At 37.9% G+C, this 27,480-nt stretch overlaps 1 long non-coding RNA gene across 2 annotated transcripts; it reads right to left on the bottom strand.

Annotated features, from left to right (window-relative positions):
* Window positions 1–4,051: 4,051 nt before the first annotated feature.
* On the bottom strand, window positions 4,052–5,746 carry LOC110921718. 2 transcript variants are annotated; one of them, XR_004886883.1, is made up of 5 exons: window positions 5,573–5,746; window positions 5,157–5,175; window positions 4,597–4,719; window positions 4,421–4,519; window positions 4,052–4,288 (listed from the first exon to the last, which is right to left on the bottom strand). It is a non-coding gene; the product is annotated as an uncharacterized LOC110921718 (long non-coding RNA). The 2 variants fall into 2 exon arrangements; XR_002582565.2 differs by lacking the exon at window positions 5,157–5,175.
* Between the last annotated feature and the right edge of the window lie 21,734 nt (window positions 5,747–27,480).

Raw genomic sequence — 27,480 nt, 5'->3', positions numbered from 1 at the left:
AGTCTTTTATATTTTCCAAAGTATACATTACAGTTCTACGACCATGTGTAGTGGAAGACACAAATAATGCCTCCATCTTTGGGCGTTTTGCGTAATTGGTAGTCCAGTCAGCAATGGAAAATTATGAGGCGTTTTTCTAAAATGAGTGTAGTGGGGATGTGAGCATCGTGGGACATTATGTTAAAAGGGCTGTAATAGAATTAAATAAAAAAACCATAAAAAATGATATTGACCAAAGAATTAGAATAAAGGCGTGGAAAAAAGAACGGCAAAAGCATTTTTTTTTTTGAAAAAAACACCCAGAGAACGGTCTAGAGACTTTTTAAAAAAACCCATTACGGGTGGCTGGCGTAATATGTCTTCCATTTTGGATTTAAAAGCAATAAATTTGGAAAGACATTTTAGTAAATAGACCCCGGCCCTTTCAAGTTTCAATGATCATTTATTATGATCTCATTTTTTCTCATTACACTTATACTATTTCTGATAAAATCAAAACATTTTAGCTACACCATATATTATTTTCTAGAAGTTTTATCATTTTTGTCAAATTGTTTTTTTCTAATTTTCTGAAACAGTTTGGTTTTAATAATATTACATTTTTAGTTTGTCTCTCTTATCTTTTCTTTTTGTGTTTTCTCTTAATTAGCTAACTCTTTTTTTATGTTCTTTTTTAATTAAGTACAACTGGCGAGTCCTCAAGTCCCGAGTGACGGTCAATGGGCCTTGTCAACGTTGTAAAGATCTTGCTTTGCTGTTCTACAAGAAAGAAAACCGTTAGCCTCGCCACGGAGGACCCCGTGGGGGGGGGGGAATCCGTGATCAAGCTCTGGCGTGAGAATAAGTAAACTTGCCGGAGATAATGAAAAGCTTATTCCGACGAGGATAATAGCCGGAATATTCTCCTTGGTGTGAATTCGGGATAATGTGGGGAGTAAATGAGGTCCGAGGTTGTCGGAATTAATGTGGTGCTTGTGTATTGAATGAGAGAGATTCTTCTGTGTGTTTAATGAGAAAGGGCTTTAATGCTTACCTTCGCCGGACATATCACCTTTCTTATATAACAGGGGTTGCTTATCCTCCTAGGGCATGCCACCATGATCATCTAACGGTTTCTTGGAAGCTTTGGGAGACTCAAACACGTGTCTGAGTCTCAACGGATAGATCCTGGACTTCATTAATGAAGCCAACTGCGAGTACCAGTTTCCGGCGAGGCCCTTTCTCTCTCTCTGTCATGCATTAATTGCATTGCAGAGCTTTGGATCCTCTTTTGTTTCCCGTCTTTTCTATAGTTGCATTTTTAAAAGAAAGAGTCTAATGTGGGCTTGTGCAATGGCCTAAATGATGGAAGCCCAAGATGGGTTCATCGGGCTACCGGTGGGCCCCATCGTCAACAACTCTTTGTAGTTTCATAAATATCAAACTCATTTAACTTGATGATTATTATGGTATTTAACTTTTATCAAACTCACTTAACTTGATGTTTATTATGGTATTTAACTTTTATAAGAATAAATAAAAACAATTAAAAGTAGATTGATTTCATTCTCATCGTAAAGTTGTGCTACTTCACGTTTTCTTCAGTTAAAATGTTAAATTGAGAACCATATTTATAAGATACTGTTGGTCTGTAGATGATTAGTGAAACTCGGCACCCACGGAAGAACAAAACCCTTTTAAGTGATTTTTAAGAACTTCCCACGTTGAAAGATGATTGAATCCGTTCTTTGAATGTTGGTTCCTAAATTTAATTCTTTAGTTGTAGCCTTCAATCCATCTATGTCTGAGTGACCACTTCGCCGATTCATGAACTTGTCGATCTTCGTGTTCATATCCTTCCATTTTAAGTTATGTCTAAGAGATAATTCGGATTTGAAGGATTATCCAGAAAGTTAATATGGTTAAAGATAATTCAAGTTAGTTAGAGATAAAATTAGTTTGAATTATGTTTGTTAGATAAGTTTATATTAAATAGAGTTTGAGTAGGTTTAGGATAAGTTCATGTTTAGTATAAACTAGAATTACGACCCGCCACATTTGCGGCGATGATTCTTTAGTTATAACTAAGTTGATTTAAGACGCGCACATTATGTTGAACATGTCAAACGGGAAAAAAATAGACGATGTAAAATTTAGAACGAAACGTAAAAACGTTAAACCAAAGACGCACCTTCCATTGTGTTAAGTCACAAAATTTAGAACGAAGTATAAATCGAAAAATTTACGGAAAACAAAAACTATAAAGGACCAAAGCTGAAAATAAAAAAAAAAGTTGTGAGGATAGATTGCAAAAGATAAAAAGTTTTGTGTTAAAAGTAAAAAAACAAATAGTTTTGGTTTAAAAGTAATTTATGAAATACTTTTGGGTGAAAAGTAAAAAAATTAATTTTTAAAAAAAAAACCCCAAAAGCCAAGGTTTTAACAACCATATGCATAACCATTTTTTGTTTTAAAAACCCCAAAAGCCAAGATTACCACACATAAGTAAAAAAAATCAAAGTGGTTAAAAAAACCCCCAAAAGCCAAGGTTTTAACAACCATATGCATAACCATTTTTTGTTTTAAAAACCCCCAAAAGCCAAGATTACCACACATAAGTATAAAAAATCAAAGTGGTTAAATTACAAAAGATGGAAACTTTTGAATTAGAAGTGAAAAATCAGATTAATCAAAGTGATTAAATCGTATAAGATACAAACTTTTGAATTAGAAGTGAAAAATCAAATTAATCAAAAGGGTTAAATTACTAAAGATTAAAACTTTAAACTTAAATTGTCAAATATTAAAACTTTAGTGTTAAGGAAACAAAGATTAAACTTTAAACTTAAATTGTTAAAGATAAAAACTTTAGGGTTAAAAAGAAAAATTATAGTTTTTTTTGAAAAACTCACTAAGCACATGTTACAACACATGTATGCATATTAAAGTTGCTTATTTATATGTTAATAATACATGGTTTTGTAGTCAGGATTTCTTTGTCGACTTAAGTTTAATAATAAAAGAGTATGAGACGTGTTAGTCTCCAAATCGTTTGTGTTTGGTTTTGTATGTTCATGATTGGAAGCCTGGGCCTACAATGTTTATGGACATTATGGTTGGTGGTGGGAATCGTTGATTCAACCTTCTTATCACTTATGAACCTTTCTCTCAGATGAAGCAGATCATTTCTAAATCCCATATATGAGGCCTTCAGAACTGTAGACTCAAGCCTTGGCCAATTCCTCTTCTTCTTTTCCAGTCCGGTTTGTTTTCATCTTTGGAGAAGTCTCGCCACGTTGTGTTGCGGAGGGCCACTAGTACAAAATAACCTTTTTAGTGTTGTATTCAGGGCCGACCCGTACAGGGTGCGGGGTGGGCGATGGCACAAGGCTCAAACCCTCTGAAGGCCCAAATCTTTTTAATTTTCTATAGAATTTATGTTGTAAAAGATAGAATATATATGTATTGAATCGAGAAATAACATAAATGGGTTCTTGTACTAGTGGTTATTATATTGCTTTAACAATAAGGAGACCCGGGTTCTAATCTTGACGTCTCCAAATTCTTTATTGTTTTTCTTTTTTTTGTTAGTGACATTTAATGTTTAATTTTGTTCACTGTATCTTTCTCTTTAATTAATAAATTACTTCCTAAACTTAGCTAAAAATAACTATTTAAATTACATCCAAATAAATTTTAGTGATTGATGAGTTTATATTAAATGGAGATTTTCGAATAGGGCCCACATTTTTTATCTTGCACATGGCCAAAATTCTTTTTGTGATTTTCAGAGACAGCCCTAGCTCTATTTTATGCTTAATAATAGAGCACCAACAAATATGGCACCAAATAATGGGATTTGTTGGTGCTGTTCAATAACAGCACCATTAAATCTCCAAACACACCACAAAAAAATCAATGATGAAAATCTCCATTAAATATTTAAATACACCATCAAAAAATCAGTGTCAAATAATAACAAATTTACATAGCACGAAAAAAAAAAACAAATCTCCATAGCACCAGAAAGTAAGACAAGAAAAAAATTATAAATTTTTAATTTTTTACAAAATTCCAGAATTTTCATTAATATTTCCCAATAAAATTCCAATTATACATAAATACCTATGCTCACGACAAAATTTGACTAGTATTAAACAACCCGCTCAAGTATATCGAGTTACAAAAGTATGAAACACAAACTAATGCTTACAACATCAAAACATCTTTTTAATAAATCCCGACACTAAATCTATACCACTAAATTCTCAATTTGAGATTCTTCAAAATGCTCTTCTTCGTTCCAAAGCTAAAAACAAATAAATACAAAAGTTAGATTGCAAATATACAAAGCTAAAAACAAATAAATACAAAAGTTAGATTGCAAATATATATAATTGAATGTAATAGACAAAGTTTATGAATATTTACAAAAACTCACTCGGTTAACCAAATCATGTTGTATAGAGTCGATAAACTCTTTCATATGTTTAATTACCATATACCCGCTTGATTTGCTTGGTGCATCTCCGTTCAAAAGCTACAATTTAACCATAAATATTAAAAGTAAATATTTATATGCTAAAATACAATGTAAAATATGAAACGAAAGTATACCTTTACATATTGTCTAGGCCACTTAACATAACTATGAAGCATATCTCCCATAATTAAAAAAACTTCAGTTTGTGTTTCATCCGGGACACACAATCCCGAATGTTCATCAACAACAGAATGAACCTGAACATATAAGGATACATCCTCCAACGTTAGCATCACTTTTGAAATATAGGTAACTTGTAATGGCATCATGACATGGTTGTTACAAAATCTATTCTATAGATGTTGTGACATGGGCTTTGTGTCATAAATTCTTTTACAAAATTACCCGTTAACTTAAACCATATAACTTGTACATTATCTTCAGATTTATAACTTAACATGCCATTTTCATTTACAATATAATTATCTACCTTCTCAATCTCATTAATGCTCACTAAAACTAACCCGACTGTAGCAGCCTAAAGATTGGCTGATGCAAAAAAATTAGTAGTTGCAAACCAAAATAATGTCATATCAACAACCAAACCTGAATTAAGAACAAATTAAGGTTTTGGACAAAAAGAACCAGTAAAATGGTAAAATGATGAAGAAGTACAAGGAATTTGATGTTTTACCAATCTTTGGATTGATCATCTGCAGCAACAAAAAAACTAAATATGAATTTTACTTAAAAAACATCATTAATAACGGAAAAAAGGAACAACTAATATCGTATCAACGTCGCTAATTTAAACACACCTGTTCTTGATCCTACTCGTTAATCTGAGGGCTATTTCGTCTCAAAATCAATGATTTCCAGCAAAATTGGTACTGTGATTGTATTTTTATATGATATGACTCAAAATCAATGATTATATTTATACAAAGCTTTTCTTTTAACATTCCAATCCTTTCGTCAAACCGAATTCCCTTGTGCAACTATGATAAATCAAAATTTTTATATAGAAAAAGAGAGAGAGACTTTTGTACGTGTGGTTCTATCAATTAAATGTATGGTTATCAACAAGAAACTATAAAAAAGAGAGGTCACCTCTACGGATGTCTAGAAGTTGTTCGTGGATTTGGCAGTGGCGGTTGATGCGTTCTGTCTGGCCAACGATCATAAACAGCGGGTGAGCAAAGAGATCGTGATTTGAGAGAAACACGCTTAGGAAGACGATTGGACTGAGGTGGGGCGAAATGAAGGGTATGTTTAGGGTTAGAGTGTCTTTGGGGCTGTTTGGCTAATAAGCTTATTGGAATGACTTATTTACTTATTTGCTTATTTGAAAAGCAAATAAGTCATAACGGAATGACTTATTTACTTATTTTTCTCACATAATAACCTAACCCAAACACCTTTTAACTTTTCAAAAAGTAAATAAGTAAATAAGTCACTAAAATAAGCTTAGCCAAACAACCCCTAAGACACTCTAGAGGGAATGATGAAATATCTAGAGTGCGCGGGGATAAATTTTTCAAAAGGAGCGGGAGTAAAAATTTGATGGGAAAGACAACTTTTGGAGTGGAGTGAAATAAACATAATAAAGAGGGTCATAAAAGTATGAAAAATGTATCCAAATAATAACTTTTATACATTTAACTTTTTTAAATGATAAATACTTAGTTCTAAACATAAAATATATTATAACTGAATTAGAATATAAGCATGTTTTTTATTTTGTTCCAATATCATGTTTCATATTTGATCGAACAATGACTATATTGGACCATAGTAAGACATTGAAGGGGTATGGTATCTAATCATGCGCCGACCACACGAGACAACCTCAAGTCACGCGGCCATACCCATAATTAATTAAAGCCAACACTTCGTTTATTTTGCAATTAGAATCGCTGCAAGCCCAGAAGCGTAGATACCCCTGCGCCGCCAAGATAGTGGTTGATAGTACAAACAGTACAACTGTCAGAACAGTTGGCCAATAGGAGCATGACATTTCTAAATGGGGAATACATTGTTTTGGAAACAAATTACAACAACTTGCAACAAAGAAACAAAGTACAATACATAACAAAATTAAAGTGTTTTTCTAGCCTTCCTACTAGATTTCTTTCATCGTAACATCATTAAGTTCCTGCAATACATATTAAAGTACATGTCAACACATAAAGTATTGGCGAGCATACAAGTTTGATTTACTATCATAAGTATAAAATGGTAGTGAATCTCGCAATGATAGTCGTTGAGCAACTTTATCCATCGGCGTTGACGCATGTTGAGCTCTTTTTGGTTAAAGATGTGTTGAAGGCTCTTATAGTAGGTGAAGACCACACACTTGGTGTCGTAAAGGTAATATCGCCAAATCTTTAATGCAAAAACAACTGCACCAAGTTCAAGGTCATGGGTAGTATAGTTCTTTTCGTGTATTTTGAGTTGTCTCGAAGCGTAAGCGATAACCTTGTCTCGTTGCATAAGAACACAACCGAGACCTTGGTTAGACGCATAACAATACACAACGAAATCGTCGTAACCATCGGGAATAGCGAGAATAGGAGCATTTCAAAGCATGTCCTTGAGCGTTTGAAAACTCCACTTGTTCGGAACCCCAAACAAAAGGTTTATCTTTTTGAGTCAACGAAGTGAGCGGTACGACGATTTCCGAAAAGTTGGAGATGAATCAGCAATAGTAACCAGCCAATCAAAGGAATGAACGAATTTCATACGTAGATTTCGGTGTGATCCAATTCTAGTATCTAATACGAAACGCGGTTTTTGGAATGTCTTCTTCAAAGACTCGAAGTTGATGGTAGCCAGAACAAAGGTCGATTTTGGAAAAGTACGTTGCGCCTTGGAGTTGATCGAAGAGATAGTCAATGCGTGGAAGTGGATGGCGGTTCTTGACGGTAAGTTTGTTAAGCTCATGATAATCGATACAAATTCGAAATGATCCATCTTTTTTTTTTTGACGAAGAGATCCGGAACACCCCAAGGAGAAGTGCTAGGGGCGTATGAAGCCTTTATTAAGTAATTCTTGAAGTTGGCTCGATAGCTCTTGCATCTCCGAAGGTGCGAGACGATAAGGAGATTTAGCAACGGGTGTAGAGTCGGGTATGCGGCCAATGCGAAAGTCAACAGAACGAGGAGGACCAAGTAGGTCTTCTTGAAGTTGGCTCGATAGCTCTTGCATCTTCGAAGGTGCGAGACGATAAGGAGATTTAGCAACGGGTGTAGCGTCGGGTATGAGGTCAATTCGAAAGTCAACAGTATGCCGGATTTTCCCTTTCTTTTCGCACATTCTTTACCAAGTGCGTCCGATTTCCACTTTTCAAAGAGTCAAGGAAAGCGCCCGATCAACTGAAACATACACCCAACCATACCCACATTCCATTCCAGAAAGCAAGAGAGAGAATCACAGAGGGAAATAGATCAAAGAGAGATTAGAGATGGCTTCGGTTGATCATTTGATTCTAACAGTGGTGACAACCATTTTAAAGCACGCCGGTGACCACCACACACGCCGACGACCACCATTTTAAGACATAAATCCTTTACTACGACCACCACACCTTCAATTAGAAGCCATAAACTTTAATCGAATGCACAAAGTCGTTTTTTGAAGAATCAAATCTAGACCGGATGCTTCAAAGGTTTTTGGATTGGATGCTTCAAAGGTCGTCTTTTGAAGAATCAGATTCTCAGTTGTTCCTTGACGGTCGGCGGCGGAAAGGAGGTGAAAGACGAGATAAAAGAGTATTTGTCGTGTACTCGTTTTTCTTTTCTTCCGTTTGTTTGATCCTTACTGAATAAATATAGCCCAAAACTTGTTATATTCAAACTTTTCATGGATAAAGGCAGTTTACTTTTCTTAATGGATAAAGGTTGTTGACTTTTGTATGGTATATATGCCGACGTTGGTGGCCAGAGCTGGTGTTGGCCAGTGGTTGGTGGTGGACTGGTGGTCGTTGCTTGAAGGTGGTGGTGGTGTTTGGAAACCACATGGACTATTTTTGCAATTTTCTCAAATTTTAGTCGTTAAAATAAGATAAGTATTTTGGTGTTATTTTCAACTTTCACTCTCAAAAAATTAATTCTATGGTGTATTTTGGTGCAATTAACAACTTTCATCATCAAAAAATCAATTTTCATTTAGTGGTGCTTTATAATATATTTTTTTGGTGATGTGTTTATTTATTAGTGTGGTAACTTTGTTATTTTATGCGTTTTATTATAAGATACCATAAAAAAATGAAATTGAAACAACCAAAAAAATTGGTTTTGTACTATTCTTCATCGTATTCTTCGTTGTGCTGTGTGTCTGGTACGATTTTAACAATATATTTGTCGGATGCTTGGATTTGGGTTGATGCTAGGCTTGGTGATACAATGAATTCAAGTAAGGGTAAGGGGAGTGGGGGTGGTTACTAGTGATAGAATTCTATCACTCTCAATATTTAATCAACTCATGCCATGTCACCCACTATTCTATCACTAATGATAGAATTGTAGTGGCGGTGGTCACTAGTGATATAATTCTATCACTCCCAAATTTTTTTTAATTTTTATTTTAAAATTAGAAAATAACAATAAAACACTAAATTATAAATTTCATTAAAATTAAAAAATAAATTACATAGCAAAATAAAAAAACAACTAAACATTGGAAAAAAAACTTAAATTAAACGGGTGGCATCTCCCACCCCACTTTGCGCAAATCTCGCGCTTTTGTTGAATTACAATTGGCTTAAACGGTTCGTCGAGATGGGCGTGCTTTTCACACAAGATTTTTAAAACATTTTGCCTTCCAACCGTTTTCAAGTGTCCCATGTACGCCTGCTCGCGTTCAACTTTTACGGACATAATTTTATCTTTTTTTTGTTCGGCCTTCTTGTATTGCGTCATTTTCTCCTCTTCGATTCTGAAGATCGACTCCGCCACCGCTTCCTTTCCTTTGCTTGACGATTCACCACTTCTCTTGCGGTGTGGCCTTGTAGGTGTATCTTCTTCAACGGTGTCGTCAACGGGCTCGTCGTTTAAGTTCATTTGGGGCAAGTTATCCGACGCGGAAGTCATGTAGTTCCCCGAATAGGATGTCTTTGATCTTTTCGAACCTCCTCGTTTTTTTTGGAGCCGTAGGACCACACATGTCAACCAACTCAACCGGGACCCACTTCGGGTGATTTCTCGCAACTTCCCATGCCGCCACGTGTGGAAAACTCCTCTTTTTGTAGAGATCGCAATACTCTTCGGTGGCTTGTCGCATGATTGTCGCCTCGCTCGCTCCACTTTGTGGATTTTGGTTCTACAAAAAATATAAAAGTTTATGTATTTTAAAAAAAAAAATTCTGTTTTCTGTTTAAAAAAAAATAAACTGTTTTCTGTTTTTTTTAAATAAACTGTTTTCTGTTTTTTATAAAAAAAGTTGTTTTCTGTTTTTTTAATAAACTGTTTTCTGTTTTTTATAAAAGAAACTGTTTTCTGTTTTTTAAAAAATAAACTGTTTTTTGTTTTTTATATAAACAAACTGTTTTCTGTTTTTTTTTTTAAAATAAACTGAGAAACTGTTTCTGTTTTTTTAAATAAAAACTGTTTTTTTAACTGTTTCTGTTTTTTTTAAATAAAAACTGTTTCTGTTTTTTTTAAATAGTTTTCTGTATTTTAAAAAAAACTGTATTTTTTTTAAATAAGAGTTTATAAAAAAAGATTTAAACTTTATAAAAAAACATACCTTTTGAATGAAACATGCGTTGAACTTACTAATTTTCCCGTTCAAATCCGTCCATTTCGATGTCATTTGGTCCATGTTTCGTTGCTTTGCACCGGGAAATCGGCTAAAATGATTAATGACCCGTCTCCAAAACGTATCCTTTCTTTGCTCGTTGGTATGTTTCTTGTTCTCGGAGATGTGCAACTACGCCTTCACCAAGGCCACCTCCTCCTCGCTCATCCAATGTTGTCGGACGGTTGAGACAATTTCTTGAACGTTATCATTTTCTTCTTCTTCCTCTTCCTCTTCTTCTTGTTGTTCTTGAACGTAATCATTATCTTCATCGTCGTCAAGATTTTGTTGTGGTTCACGAAACGCGTTTGTAAAATGATGGATGAGGGTGTTGTCTTCTAGTTGTGGGTCGAGTTGGTGGGGTTGGGTTTGAAAGTTTGAAAACGATTGGGGTTGAAATTGGTGAGGTAGAAACGGTGGGACGAACGGTTGGTTTTGATACGTTTGCGATTGAAAGGGTGGATATTGTTTGGTTTGAAAGGGTGGATATTGTTGGGTTTGAAAGGGTGTGATTTGCTCGGGTTCGTCTTGCAACCTAAAGCGCGCCGGCTCGCCAAGATTCGCTCGAACCTTGGGTCTTACGGGATTTTTCTTCGTACCCGAACCTCTTTTTTTCGAACCCTCACCTCTCTTGCTTGAACCTTCCATGTTACTTGTAAAATTTTTGAGTTGAAATTTTTGAGTTGAATTGGAGAGTTTTTGAGTTAAATTGGAGAGTTTTTTTTATTAAGTGGGTGAATTATTTGGATTTTATATAAAAAACCCTCAAACCATTAAATTCCAAACGGTCAAATTTTGTTCCAATAGTCAAAAATCAAACGGATAATATTCGAAATCAACGCGTGATATTCTCCACTCGTTGAAAATTTCACGCGTGATCAAGTGGGCAGCGGCGGTGTTCGTGAAAAATTCACGCGTGATGGGAAGGCCATAACTGACTGCCCCCACTCCCCTAATCTTGAAGGAGACACTATTAGTAATTTAGTATACAATGAATCCAAGTTTAAGGTAAATTATGAAGAAATTTTCTTTAAAATAAAACTTGATAGCTTAAGCCGAACTTTTTCTTTCAAACATTTAAAGAGCCATTAGATAAAAACAAAACATCAAATTACAAGACCAGCATTCAACGATCAACAAAAACCCACCTCGATCCACTCTTCGGTTCCTCTCTCTCGTTCACATTTCACCTCTCTCTCTCTCTCTCTCTCTCTCTCTATATATATATATATATATATATATATATATATATATATATTACACTAGGTTATCACCCGAGACTGTTTACCGGATAGTTTAATTTCATTAGTTAATTAACATGTATTTTTATTAAAATGTCATTATGAGGTAAAATGAACTAAAGATAAGTTTACACAGTAATTCAAGTCTTTCAAGAGTGTAGCAATTTCAAACCTACTGACCCATTTGAAAAAAAAAAAAACTCAAAGTTAACTTGACCTGTTCGAGAAAAAGCACAACTCAAAGTTTATTTGACCCGTCATAGATTTTGTAAAGGTATCAGTACATTCAGCAAACCATAAAACTTTTTTATACACCCATCTCCGTGATTATAAACCTTCAAAAGGTTTATAAGTGGTCCTCATGTAACTTATAATGAACCTATTCTTCAAGCTAAAAGAAAAAGAGTTAATTGCCAAAATCGTCCCTGAGGTTTGGGTACATTTGCCATTTTCGTCCAAAATGACACTTTTGTACCATTTTGCCCCTCACATTTGTAACTTTTTGCCATTTTCATCCAAACCACTAACTTAGTTTATTTTTTCTGTTAACTTGGATATTTGGATGTAAATGGCAAATGTAAACCACGGGGACGATTTTGGCAATTTACTAAAACTCTTTTTAATTTCTTTTATTTAGTTAATTTTCACATATATAATAAAAAAGAATATACATGCAATTTTTATATGAAAAAAATAATAGTTTTGTCACACATTTTTTTATAAATTTTCAAATTATATTATTTAAATATTGAAGAAACATGGGTTATAATAAAATCACAAAACATCATGAATAATGAAAATCACATAACCATGAGTTAAATGCGAAAGAAAGTGCAGTGCTTGAAATGTTATAATCCATTCACAGTACCTAATCATGTGAACAAATATAATTTGGATCAAACAAACAACACTCATATAAATTCCACCAAGTTAACCGGTTATGAATCGAGTATCAAAATTCAAGATCCCAACTAAAACTTGATGGCCCGCACGCAAAGTTTGTAGCAGAGCTCCTTCACAACTAAACACTACACCTAAATAACTGACATTAAATAAAAATGGTACTTCGAGAGTCAAAAAACGAATCGAGGGTGAATAGGAAAATTGATTAAAAGAAAGAAAAAGGAAAAGAAAACTTGTTCTATTTTGGTTTTCGGGTTCTTTTGAGTGAAGGCTGATTTAAAGGGGGAAAAAGGAAAGGGAATTTGGCAAGCAAAAATTTGTTTAGTTTCATGCATAATACATGTACAAGCTGTTTGCAGCAGCACAAGCAATTGAGTTTTCAGTAGGATGCCATGCGAGATGGAGTAATTTTGTTGTGAAATCAAATGAATTCCCATTGGCGTCAACCTCTCCACCTGTAGACAAAACAGATACAAAATTGTATGAGTGGGTCATGATGAGTTTTGGTCAAATCGGGTCATAATAGTGCAGGTCGATATAAGGTATGAGTTAACCCGCTAAACACATTTTTGTTCCTTTTTCTTAATTTGTTTAAGGTGTTAATTATGGATACAAACACGATATTACAATTACAATAATAATCTAAAATGTAACATGCTCTAAGCAGTTTATGTGGTAAAAAATCGCATCTTTTGTTAATAATCCTTTAAGTTTTTATTTTTAATATTATTATTTATTCAATGAATTATATAATACATGATATTATTTATTTGTTATTCAGTGAATTATGATTTTATTAACTAAATAAAAGAAATTAAAAAGAGTTTTAGTAAATTGCCAAAATCGTCCCTGTGGTTTATATTTGCCATTTTCATCCAAATATCCTTCAACTTAATAGAAAAAATAAACTAAGTTAGTGGTTTGAATGAAAATGACAAAAAGTTACAAACGTGGGGGCAAAATGGTACAAAAGTGTCATTTTGGACGAAAATGACAAATGTGCCCAAAACTCAGAGACGATTTTGGCAATTAACTCAAGAAAATAAATAGTTATGAACCACTTCAATATTTTAGAGCTCACAAGCCCATTACGGCCGATAAAAAGTTATACCAATTTTTAAGTTTTTTCTTCAACCACCATAGTAAATGCCCAGACAATTAAGTCTTATAAAAAGAGACAATTAAGTCTTATAAAATGATTTAAGAGCATTCACATTCTATCCATCAAAATATGTGAGGGGGAGTTTTTATATTATAAAGGATATAAAAAGTGGTTGTGAGTGGAGAAGAGAGACAATGTTACTGTTCATCTGTATATTTGAGGGGACACTGTTCACGCACTATATTTTTTTAATATATATTGAAAGTGGTTGTGAGTGAAGGAGAGAGAAAAATGTAATGATAATATTATTTAATTGAAAAGGAGAGAGAAAAAGTATTTGTTTTTAGTGAAAATATATTGATATAGGAGTTGTTTTTTAGTGGAATGTATGTATAATTTGATGGATTGGATGTGAATGCTCTAAAAGACTGTATACTTTAAAAATAGACTGAATGAGCAACTTGTTCAACCCATATGAAAAGACTGTATACTTTAAAAATAGACTGAATGAGCAACTTGTTCAACCCATATGAATCCTTTTCATTTAATTTTTAAATTTGACCAATAAAGGACAACCCAAATTGGCCCTTTCATTAAGCAAAAAAAAAAAAGAAAAGAAAAAGAAAAAAAAACCCTGAATCGTAGTGCGCCAAACTGACACGTGTGGGTACTTTATAAACGAATTTGCTCCTATCTTTGTTTGAATTTCAGAAGAGAGAAATAACCGGTGCATTTCAACAATTTAAACAACGCATTTGAACAATTTTCTTACATTTTAAACATTTTGAAGTTTGAAAACTTAAGATAAGTTATTTTGTTATGCGTGTTCTAAAAAACCTGCTATGCCTAGAATCCTACCTTTGTTTGTGTATGTATATATATTTATTTATTATTTATTATATACAACTAACAGAGTAACAACTAATATGGTTAAATACCTGGATTCTGCCCGAGTGTTCGTGTTAAGAATACTATCCAGTGAAATCTTTATCGGGTCATTTTTTTAAAACTCAAGAAACCCTGTCATATAATGATCATCAGTTGCTCTACCAGCGTGTGCCAATTTTTATGGATAAGAAATATTGCCACCTGAAAAAATAATTAACGATAACCAGGAGAAGATATATGACTAACCAAAAGTGCCCATGGCATTTCTATATAGATCAGAATCAATGACATGGTAGCAATTACCGATGTACCATCTCAGTTACCAATATCATCACCATAATCGCATAAAATATGTACAAGTATTAGAAACACCCGTATTCCTAACAGTATTAAATTCAATGGTAAAGTCATAAATACAAATTGTCACACCCTGGCTTTGCGGAAGCGTGGTTAATTTGGTGTGACTTCTTAATACCATAGCTTAATCATAACAAGCTATATGAATTTAAAATCATGCAAAGTCATCCATTGAAAATAAAATTGTCAAACATTGTCTAAATGGGTAAACACCCAACAGCCATTACTTGTCTTAAACAGTACAACCACTACCAAATGCAAACATAAATAAACATGGTTCAGGGGCTATGGCTTGTCCAGGAAAGAGCCATAAGCCTTGAACCCGGATGACTCTGAATCTAAATGCAGCGGGAAATCCTGCTAAACCGTGCCAGATCCTTAATTCCCTGAAATACATGTAAGTTGAAAAATCAACAATAATGTTGAGCGAGTTCATGCGAAAATGAGTAAATAAACCTTTATCTTTATCAAAAACCCTGGTATGTAGCAAATAAGGAAATAAAAGAGATCACCAATGGGTTGCAAGTCCACTGATATGTGTGAAGTGCAAGTAGGGATGACTCAAACCTAGCGGATTTATGCGTCGGGCACTAAGTCACCCCGAGGTCCGTTCAGCTGGACCTGGGGCTGGGCTCGCTACACCCAGATAGATCTACCGCTCCTGTCCCTCGGTCCTCAACGAGGATTAATGGCCTCAAGTTTCTGCCTACCCACTCACATGATCTAAGAATAACCCTCCTTATGCTAACCATACCATGTATAACATATCCATAATCATTGTAACATGTATTTCACCCCCGCAGTTTATAAAACTGAAAACAGTTAAGAGAAAAAGGGGGACATGAACTCACAGTGAACGCGTCACAAAATCAAGCAATCCAATATCCAAGTGCGGTGCAACGACCTACATGTGCTAATTCTATTAGACGGATGGCCGTGCTTTAGCTTCATAGTTTACATTTTTGGGAAACAGTTAGTCAACCGTTTCGTATATATATTTGATACGCATTCTCCTTCCCAAGGATGGGGGAAATTAAATACATGTATACTTATATTATTTTATTAAGTCCCACTTAATATATTTTATTTCTTATTTCAAAATATATTTATTTTTCTCAAAAAAAAATAATATATTTCCTTTTTCTCATAATATTTTCCCAAAATAATATTTTGACAACACATGCGCTTATGAATATTTCCGAATAAAGCGTAAGTTACGTTTTGGTGATTAAGTGGTAATGATAATTACCGTTGTAATTTATATTCTTGACGTACATGCGTTTGTATTATTTCGGGCTTGACAAGGTTAGTAAATATTTTTTTTTTTACTCTAAAAATAATATTTATATATCTTCCCAAAATAATCATAAACAGTGAGGTGACAAAATATATTTACCGAATAAATATTTATCACTTTTAGTTTTGTGAAAATCTCACCTCCGATTATTTTATAAATAAAGTTGTGGCGAAATATATTTTGAAAACATGTCAAAGTAGTCTAACACTTGTAAATAATTCTAAGTGTTAGATTTTTAGAAAATTTCGCCAGAGTTTCCCCTGTAACTGGAGGTGGCCACGCATTCAAGCGTATCATTTTCTTTTACAAAATCATCTCAACAATTTATCAAATCAACCGAATCAATTTTCAACACTTCAAATAGAAGACTAGTATGTAAAACCGCGTTGTTTCATGAACTTGTAGTTTTTACAAAAACTACGGTGTAGATCTCGTTATTTTTTAGTGGATCTATACATAACATAACTTAGTCTTGCAAAAACCTCGTTTTTGGAACAATTCACTTCTTACAACTTCCCGACAATTTTTGTAAACATTGTTATTTTGTCGGATCTTTTATTCTACAAGTGTTTCTATACTTGTAGTTTATAAAAATCACATTTGTTAACACTTTATCCATTTTTATAAAAAACATGATTTTCTCGACACCCGGTCCTACGAATATACCACTTGTACATACGTAGATCGGCTCGTTTTAAATACTATTTTTCACGTTAAAACATTTTTACACAAGTTCATGTTTCCCGTGTGGTGGAGTTTCACCTTTTAACCCTTGTACCAAAGAAACAAGTGTATGTCAAGATACGTGATCCTAACAAAGTCGGGTTAAACGATGATGAGAGCCACCACATCATAGATCGGGCCATAAAAATCAACATATTCAAATACTACGACATTTACACGCGTTTTGAGCTTTTATCCAACGATATACACGTTTTAGCAAACTTTAAAGTTCCATTAAGCGGGTTACCGACATTCAACCGACAAATATCCTTTTAACCACTTTAGACATGACCAAAAATGAGTTTTAAACGTTATACCTCTAGCTCGGGGCTAGGGAAGAAACTAGTCGAAAACTGCGTGGATAATAGCAAACGGTAGAGGTCCTCCGCGTTCCGTTTGTTCCGAGCTCCGTTGAACGTAACCACCAACACTTGAGTATGCTTGGAATGTCAAGACTTGAACCGAAAAACGGATGGGTGGTGGGGCTAGTGTTCGGCCGAGAGGGAGAGCAAGGGAGGGAGAGAGAGTGAAGGTGAGGTGTGTGTGTTCAAGTGTGTGAGAGATGTGGATATTTATAGAAAAAGTCGTCTCGATCTTCGCGTAATCTAATATAAAATAATAAAGGTGTACTCTCCCGGGGCCCACTAGTTGGCCGATCCCATTGGGATGTAATGGTGCTCGGTTTGTTTCCAATCGTTCAGTTACGGTTCAGTTTGGTTAAGTGTGTTAACTCTAAGGTCTAACCCCGTTAGTTGTTTTAGTGCATTAAAAGCGGGTGTTAGGGTAATCAGGGACCCTAACTGGCTCAGAAAAGTACCAATATTAATTTTGGCAATATTTTTATGTTCCGGGTATTGTCCGGTTGTTCGGTTGGATAGTAATCCGTTAAAGTGCTTAAGATATCCGTTAAGCGTCATAAATAATATTTTTAGTGACACAATTTATTCTGCAAAGTGTCGGGAATAATTCCTCATATTTTGGCACTTTATTAATTAGCTTGAAGCTAGTGTGTTGATAAAAGTGCTGTGTTTCGTGCTTAAAGTATGTTTTAGGCACATCCAAATCTCTATATCTTATTCCTAGAGACGTAATCATACAACCCTTGTATCCCTACACACACTATGGGTGTAGTAACATAATTCTGGCTCATTCAGGCCTTTAGAGGCAGTGTTTGCCTGATGCTGGCTATACCAGCATGTTTAATAGGTTATCCGTTCAATGCTACTGTGCTTTTGTGCATCATGTTTGTCACTAAGGTTCAACAAATAAGTAGTGTAGTGACAGGAATATCAAAGTATGATGCAGATATGTACAAGTATCAACAATCAAGTAGCAGTTTATCAGCAAACTCAGTAAAGCACAGTGATTAGGCAATAATTAATAATTAATTAAGTCGTACGGATACCTGGTTTTGAGAGGGTTGTCACATTCTCCCCCCGTTAAATAAATTTCGTCCCGAAATTTAGGTTCTGCTTGAAGAAGCAGGGTTCTTAGGAAACAGGTGGGGGTATTTCTCTTTCATCCGGTCTTCACGCTCCCAGGTGAATTCAGGACCATGTCTAGCATTCCAGCGAACTTTGACGAGCTTGACACTGCTCCGGCGGGTCTTGTTAACTTTCCAATCCGTGACCTCAACAGGTTCTTCAACGAAGTGGAGCGTGTCATCAATATGAATTTCGTCGGTAGGAATGGCAACGTTAACTTGAGTTGGACTCCTCTTAAGATTGGATACATGAAATGTATCGTGAACGTTATTCAGCTCGGCAGGTAGATCCAACTTGTATGCTACTGTTCCAATTTTCTCCAAAACCTTAAAAGGACCAATGTAGCGTGGATTCAACTTCCCACGCTTCCCAAAGCGTGCTACACCCTTCCAGGGTGATACCTTCAACAAAACCATATCCCCAACCTCAAACTCTTGAGGTTTCCTTTTCAGATCTGCATAGGTCTTCTGGCGATCACGGGCCGCGCTAATGCGATCTCGGATTTGCGCGATCTTATCTGTAGTTTCCTGAACTACATCGGGACCTACCAATTGTCTATCACCTGCGTCAGACCAACAGAGCGGCGACCTGCACTTGCGCCCATATAAAGCTTCGAATGGCGCGGCACCAATACTGGTGTGGTAGCTGTTGTTGTATGAAAACTCAACCAGGGGTAAATGCTTATCCCAGCTACCGCCTAAATCCATCACGCATGCTCTCAGCATGTCTTCCAATGTCTGAATCGTCCGCTCACTTTGGCCGTCGGTCTGCGGGTGAAACGCGGTGCTCATATTCAGCTTCGAGCCAAAAGCTTCCTGGAAGGATTGCCATATCCTCGATACGAACCTTCCATCTCTATCGGATATAATCGAGAGAGGTACTCCATGGCGAGTGACAATTTCTCTCATGTAAATTTCAGCCAATTTGCTTGTATGATCCTTTTCGCGGATCGGCAAGAAGTGTGCTGATTTCGTCAAGCGATCCACTATCACCCAGATAGTGTCATGGCCCTTAGGCGTTCTTGGCAACTTTGTAACAAAATCCATGGATATTTCTTCCCACTTCCATTGGGGAATTTTTGGTTGCTGCAGAAGTCCCGAAGGCTTCTGGTATTCTGCCTTAACCTTAGCGCAAGTCAAACATTGGCTCACGTAGATAGCAACATCGCCTTTCATCCTAGGCCACCAATAATAATCCTTAAGATCTTGGTACATCTTATCCGCTCCCGGGTGGATAGAGTACCGTGACTTGTGAGCTTCATCAAAAATAACCTCTCTTAAATTACCAAACAAAGGAACCCAAATCCTTTTCTCAAAACATAACGTTCCTTCCTTGTTTGGAACCAATATCTTCTCCATCCCACGGAGATATTCTTTCTCAAGGTTTCCCTCCTTGAGAGCTTATTTTTGCGCTGCTCGAATGCGTGAGGAAAGATCGGTTTGGATAATCATTTCCATAGCCCTAACCCTTATGGGCTTGATTCTCTCCTTGCGACTTAGGGCATCGGCGACCACATTCGCCTTCCCTGGATGATACTTGATCTCGCAGTCGTAATCGTTCAACAACTCAACCCATCGCCTTTGCCTCATATTCAACTCCTTCTGGTTGAATATATGCTGGAGGCTTTTGTGATCTGTAAAGATCGTACACTTTGTACCGTAAAGGTAGTGTCTCCAAATCTTCAAAGCAAAAACCACTGCGCCTAGCTCCAAATCATGCGTGGTATAGTTCTTTTCATGCACTTTCAGTTGGCGTGATGCGTAAGCGATAACCTTTTGACGTTGCATCAACACACAACCCAATCCTTGACGCGAAGCGTCGCAGTATACCATAAAATCGTCGGTACCTTCCGGTAGAGCTAAGATTGGCGCGTTGCAAAGCTTATCCTTTAACAACTGAAATGCTTCATCCTGTTTGATTCCCCAATCAAACTTTTTATCCTTTTGCGTGAGGAGCGTCAATGGCTGAGCGATCTTTGAAAAATCCTCAATAAATCTTCGATAATAGCCAGCCAAACCCAAGAATTGCCGGATCTCGGTTGGCGTCTTTGGCGCTTCCCAATTCTTGATCGCCTCGATCTTGGTTGGATCCACATGAATTCCACTTTCATTTACCACGTGCCCAAGGAATTGCACGTCCCTCAGCCAAAACTCACACTTAGAAAATTTGGCATACAACTGCTCCTTCTTCAGTAGCTCTAAAATAGCTCTGAGGTGTTGCTCATGTTCTGCCTTCGTCTTTGAGTAGATCAAGATGTCGTCAATGAACACAATCACAAACTTATCCAGGTACGGCTTACAAACTCGGTTCATCAAATCCATGAACACTGCAGGTGCGTTTGTTAAACCAAACGGCATGACAAGGAACTCGTAGTGCCCATATCGAGTTCTGAAGGCTGTCTTCGGAATACTTTCTTCCTGTATCCGGAGCTGATGATATCCAGATCGAAGATCGATCTTTGAGTAGAAACTTGAACCTTGAAGTTGGTCGAACAGATCATCAATCCTTGGCAAAGGATACCTATTCTTGATCGTCAGCTTGTTCAATTCTCTGTAGTCAATGCACATACGGAAACTACCATCCTTCTTCTTGACAAACAAAACTGGAGCTCCCCAAGGCGAGAAGCTTGGTCGAATAAATCCCTTATCCAACAATTCTTGAAGTTGTGTTGATAGCTCTTGCATCTCAGACGGGGCAAGTCTATAAGGTGCCTTAGCCACAGGCGCGGCGCCTGGAACTAAGTCGACGCGAAACTCCACTTGCCTCTGAGGCGGCAAGCCAGGCAAGTCTTCTGGAAAGACTTCCGGATACTCCCTTACGACAGGGATGTCTTCGATCTTCGGCTCAGCAGCCTTTTTATCCACAATGTGTGCTAGAAAAGCAACACACCCTTTCTTTAAACTCTTCCTTGCTTTCAGACAGCTAATAATCCGCAACGGCGTCTCACGCTTTTCTCCATGAACAACAATGGTCTCGCCATCGTCGGTCGGAATACGGATAATCTTCTCGCGACAAACAATCTCTGCCTTGTTACTTGCTAACCAATCCATCCCTACTACCACGTCGAAGCTTCCCAACTGGACTGGTAGTAGATCGAGAGCAAACTCACGCTCTCCTAACTCGATTACGCAACCTCTAATCACTTCATTGGCTTCTACTAACTTCCCATTAGCTAGCTCGATCGAATAAGGAATATCTAACTTACTAGCGGCTAAACCAAGCATGTTCTTAAATTCTAGCGATACGAAGCTATAATCGGCACCAGTATCAAACAAAACAGACGCATAGCGTTGGTTTACAGGGAACGTACCAGTAACAACATTGGGATCCTGGCGCGCTTCCCTGGCCTCCATGTTGAAAACTCTTCCACGAGCTTGGTTTAATTCCGGGCAGTTCCTCTTGAAGTGCCCTTGATCTCCACAATTAAAACATCCGGGCCTCTGCCCGTTTCCACCATTGTTCCCAGCTTGGTGGTTTCCCTGGTTTCGGTTCACGGTGCCTGCTTGGTTAGCACGGTTTCCATTTCCACCCTGATTTCCTTGTGGGCGGTTCCCAGCACCACTACGGTTGTTTCTATTCCCATTTCCTCCTTGGCCTCCCCGGCCAGCATTAGCCCAACAGAAATCTTTCGTATGACCAGTCTTCCCACAAGACTCACAAACCCTTAGACTGCAGCGACCAGAGTGATGTTTTTGACATGAGTTGCACTTGGGCTGTGCACCCATGTATCCCCTGCTCTTCTTTCTATCACCAACTGAATCTTGAGCTGGTGCATTCGATTCTCCCTTCTTGACCACCGTCCCGGTGCTTTGCTTGAAACTTGAAAACTTCCGCTTATTACCACTAGATGACTCCACATGAGTCTCCTTTTTCTTGGGTTCAATCTCATCGAACTTGTTTAACCGAATCGCTTCTTCAGTTAAAGCCACACTCAGATCAATGGCTTCTGTGATGGTTGCGGGTTTGGAAGAAGTCACCATACTGATTATCTGAGGAGCCAGTCCCCAGATGAAGCGCTCAACCCTCTTAAACTCGGGTGTTACCATATAAGGTACCACGTGAGACAGATCGTGGAATCTCTGAACATATTCCGCTATCTTCGACCCTTCCATCTTTAGGTGCCAAAACTCGGTTTCAAGCTTTTGAATCTCCGCGCGAGAGCAGTACTTCTTCCGCATAAGCTCTTTCAATTCGGTCCAAGACAGGGCGTAGGCGGCAGCTTCGCCTAGAGTTTGCACTTGAAGGTTCCACCAAGATAGGGCTCCATCTAGAAACAGCCCTGAAATGTAAGTGACCTGCTGGTCGATCGCACATTTGCTCATACGGATGGTGGAATCAGTCTTCTCTGCCCAACGAACGAAGGCAACAGCACCGCCCGTGCCGTCGAAGTTTGTGGGCTTACAGTCCAGAAACTGCTTGAAGGTGCACCCTGCACATTCGTTTTAATATAGGAACTGTATTAGCAATTGCTACAGGAATCCAATTAGACCATGGTACGTCGTAAAGACTTAGGGTTACCATGAGTGGGATTCTGGTTGCCATTGCCGTTGGAGCTACTCCAGCTGGGTCCTCCCTGCGATGCAGCATACTGAGCAATCGCGGCAGCAATGATTCCTTGCAGTTCTTCTTGAGTCGTGGGCATCGGCTGCGGTTGACGTCTTGGTGCCATATTCTAAAGATGCGTACGTCGATTAGGCCATAGAAATCATACGTATATAGTAATAGTAATAGCATATAACATCTCATGTTATCAATATATCACACACAACATCCCATGTCCAACATCCCATGTCCAAATGCAAAAATAATCAATCAAGTAGATCAGATATGATGAGAATGCGGCGATTGCATATATATCAAGACCATAAGCATAGTAAGTGTGTTAGTACATCCACCAATCACATAGGGGTTACATCACCCCTGTACAAAATACATCATATCAGTGTTACATACAATCAATACATCACATGTATCAACAAAAATCTGTGTAGTCAAATGGTCTTCAAAAGCTGTGCATAACAATCGCGGCTGTCTCACCGGTGTCTACCCTGGTAACGTCGATGTGCTCTAGAATGGTGGTGGTGGTGGAGGATAATGTAAGCGGCGAAAGAGAAGCCAATCCTCCTCCAAGGCCTGCTGGGTGCGGATCACGGATGCAATCTGCTGCTCTAGGATCGAAAGTCGAGCGGCAATGTCAGGGGGAAATGACCGAAATGGCTGAGCAGATGAGGATGACGGACCATGATATGAACAAGGAGGCATCTGAGCTCTCTCGAGCTCCTGCAAACGCTGAGAATGGGAATCATGCTGAAGAACAAATGACATCAACAGGTCCTCTAGGGTATGCCCCATATGAGGTGGATCAACGGGTGGCATAACGGGTAGCGAAGACCAGAGAGAAGGCTCGCTGACAGTGCCAAAAGGCATAACAGGAAAAGATGAAGTGGATGCTGAAACAGGAGATATCTGAGGCATGACAGGTAATGGCATCGGTACATGGCCAAATGGATGGGCGGAAGAGCCCTCTCCAGGCCCCGCTGGAGGTATGACTGAAGGAATCTGAAACGAGAACTCAGGATGGTGAGCATCGGTGCGGTGAGGAGGAAGCGGCGGAACATCCTCGTCAGCCGGTATCCAACCGTGCTGAGCCTCCTCGTCAGGGGGATCCATGTGCTCTGCAAACAGAGCATGCTCGGGCTCAATAGGTAAGGGATCAACAGGAGCTAAAACAGGATCAACGTGAGCAACAACTGGATCAATATGATCGACATGAGGGTCAACTGGAACGTCAGCGATCGGAGGGTCAACAAGAGGATCAACAACATGGTCAGCATCTAACAAAGGTATATCATCAACAGGAACGTCGCCAAGTGGCTGACCCGCCAAAATAGGATCAACAGGAACATCAGCATGCGCCAAACCATGCTCATGTGCGGGATCGAAAGCAGCGGCCTGCTCTGGAGCTACTGCAGGCTCGGGATCGTCAAACGCCATATCGAAGTCAAAGTCCGGATCGATAGGATCGAAAGGGTCGGCAGGGTCAACGGGGTCCTCTACAGGCTGGTCCATATGAACGAACTCAATATCACGGTCTGGATCGAATCCAGGGGGAAATACAGGGTCAGAATCCTCGATATCGTCATGCTCAAAAACAAAGCTCGGCATAGGGGCGGCAGATGACGCCTGGTCAGGATCCGAGTCATGAACGAAAAGCTGCGTGCTCGCCACATGTGATGGAGCAGATGCCACAGACTCAAAGGAGTCTGGGGCTGGAGAATGAACAGGCGAGTCTCCGACAGGAGCACCGGCGATCATCAAAAGACCGCCAGCGGGCAAAAGAGCTGGGTCAGGAACCTCGTCCTCGTATAGCTCGTCATCGAAAAGATCAATATCGTCACCAGCCTCGGCATCAAGCATAAGCTCATAAGCTGGGTAGGATGCAAGAGGAATCGGGGCGGGAATCACAGCGAGAGGAAGATCCGCAGCAGGACCACCAACGATGGGCTCATCGACGCCGTCAGGTAGTGCGAACGGCTGAAAGTCGTCGTCGTCTGTACTGGTATAATCCGAGGTGTGCACCTCGTGCTCTGATGACATCATCTCGTCTGACTCCATGGGTCGGGGTCCAGTAGTGTCCGAATCTCCTGTATCTGAGGTATCCATGAGTCTGTAATACAATCACAAGTATGTACAAATATCAGTAAATCAGGTAATCACACAAGTTACCACATAATAATCACATATTCCTCCTAGTCCCACTAGCCTCCCAGCCTCCCAGACTGTTCTTCCTAGTCCCACTAGCCTACTTTTCCCAGCCTCCCAGACTGACTCCCTAGTCCCACTAGCAAACATCTCCCAGCCTCCCAGACTGACTCCCTAGTCCCACTAGACAACTACCTCGATCCGTTAGATCGAGCCTCGGCCTCCCAGACCGAGCCTCAGCCTCCCAGACTGAGCCTAAAAATAATAAAATATGCTCAACATTTGTTTATAAAAAGTTTTGGATCTGGACTTAAGTGGTATGCAGAAAAACATTTTCGTGAGAGCCCTAGTGATCATAGTCTAGACTCAAAATGAACCCTAGTTCGCTATGATCAGAGCTCTGATACCAAGCTGTCACACCCTGGCTTTGCGGAAGCGTGGTTAATTTGGTGTGACTTCTTAATACCATAGCTTAATCATAACAAGCTATATGAATTTAAAATCATGCAAAGTCATCCATTGAAAATAAAATTGTCAAACATTGTCTAAATGGGTAAACACCCAACAGCCATTACTTGTCTTAAACAGTACAACCACTACCAAATGCAAACATAAATAAACATGGTTCAGGGGCTATGGCTTGTCCAGGAAAGAGCCATAAGCCTTGAACCCGGATGACTCTGAATCTAAATGCAGCGGGAAATCCTGCTAAACCGTGCCAGATCCTTAATTCCCTGAAATACATGTAAGTTGAAAAATCAACAATAATGTTGAGCGAGTTCATGCGAAAATGAGTAAATAAACCTTTATCTTTATCAAAAACCCTGGTATGTAGCAAATAAGGAAATAAAAGAGATCACCAATGGGTTGCAAGTCCACTGATATGTGTGAAGTGCAAGTAGGGATGACTCAAACCTAGCGGATTTATGCGTCGGGCACTAAGTCACCCCGAGGTCCGTTCAGCTGGACCTGGGGCTGGGCTCGCTACACCCAGATAGATCTACCGCTCCTGTCCCTCGGTCCTCAACGAGGATTAATGGCCTCAAGTTTCTGCCTACCCACTCACATGATCTAAGAATAACCCTCCTTATGCTAACCATACCATGTATAACATATCCATAATCATTGTAACATGTATTTCACCCCCGCAGTTTATAAAACTGAAAACAGTTAAGAGAAAAAGGGGGACATGAACTCACAGTGAACGCGTCACAAAATCAAGCAATCCAATATCCAAGTGCGGTGCAACGACCTACATGTGCTAATTCTATTAGACGGATGGCCGTGCTTTAGCTTCATAGTTTACATTTTTGGGAAACAGTTAGTCAACCGTTTCGTATATATATTTGATACGCATTCTCCTTCCCAAGGATGGGGGAAATTAAATACATGTATACTTATATTATTTTATTAAGTCCCACTTAATATATTTTATTTCTTATTTCAAAATATATTTATTTTTCTCAAAAAAAAAAAATAATATATTTCCTTTTTCTCATAATATTTTCCCAAAATAATATTTTGACAACACATGCGCTTATGAATATTTCCGAATAAAGCGTAAGTTACGTTTTGGTGATTAAGTGGTAATGATAATTACCGTTGTAATTTATATTCTTGACGTACATGCGTTTGTATTATTTCGGGCTTGACAAGGTTAGTAAATATTATTTTTTTTTTACTCTAAAAATAATATTTATATATCTTCCCAAAATAATCATAAACAGTGAGGTGACAAAATATATTTACCGAATAAATATTTATCACTTTTAGTTTTGTGAAAATCTCACCTCCGATTATTTTATAAATAAAGTTGTGGCGAAATATATTTTGAAAACATGTCAAAGTAGTCTAACACTTGTAAATAATTCTAAGTGTTAGATTTTTAGAAAATTTCGCCAGAGTTTCCCCTGTAACTGGAGGTGGCCACGCATTCAAGCGTATCATTTTCTTTTACAAAATCATCTCAACAATTTATCAAATCAACCGAATCAATTTTCAACACTTCAAATAGAAGACTAGTATGTAAAACCGCGTTGTTTCATGAACTTGTAGTTTTTACAAAAACTACGGTGTAGATCTCGTTATTTTTTAGTGGATCTATACATAACATAACTTAGTCTTGCAAAAACCTCGTTTTTGGAACAATTCACTTCTTACAACTTCCCGACAATTTTTGTAAACATTGTTATTTTGTCGGATCTTTTATTCTACAAGTGTTTCTATACTTGTAGTTTATAAAAATCACATTTGTTAACACTTTATCCATTTTTATAAAAAACATGATTTTCTCGACACCCGGTCCTACGAATATACCACTTGTACATACGTAGATCGGCTCGTTTTAAATACTATTTTTCACGTTAAAACATTTTTACACAAGTTCATGTTTCCCGTGTGGTGGAGTTTCACCTTTTAACCCTTGTACCAAAGAAACAAGTGTATGTCAAGATACGTGATCCTAACAAAGTCGGGTTAAACGATGATGAGAGCCACCACATCATAGATCGGGCCATAAAAATCA

Source organism: Helianthus annuus, chromosome 17 (genome assembly GCF_002127325.2).
Source record: "Helianthus annuus cultivar XRQ/B chromosome 17, HanXRQr2.0-SUNRISE, whole genome shotgun sequence".
In the NCBI taxonomy this organism is placed as follows: domain Eukaryota; kingdom Viridiplantae; phylum Streptophyta; class Magnoliopsida; order Asterales; family Asteraceae; genus Helianthus; species Helianthus annuus.
The sequence above is the reverse complement of the archived record's forward strand: the minus strand, read 5'-3'. Positions and strand labels throughout refer to the sequence as shown.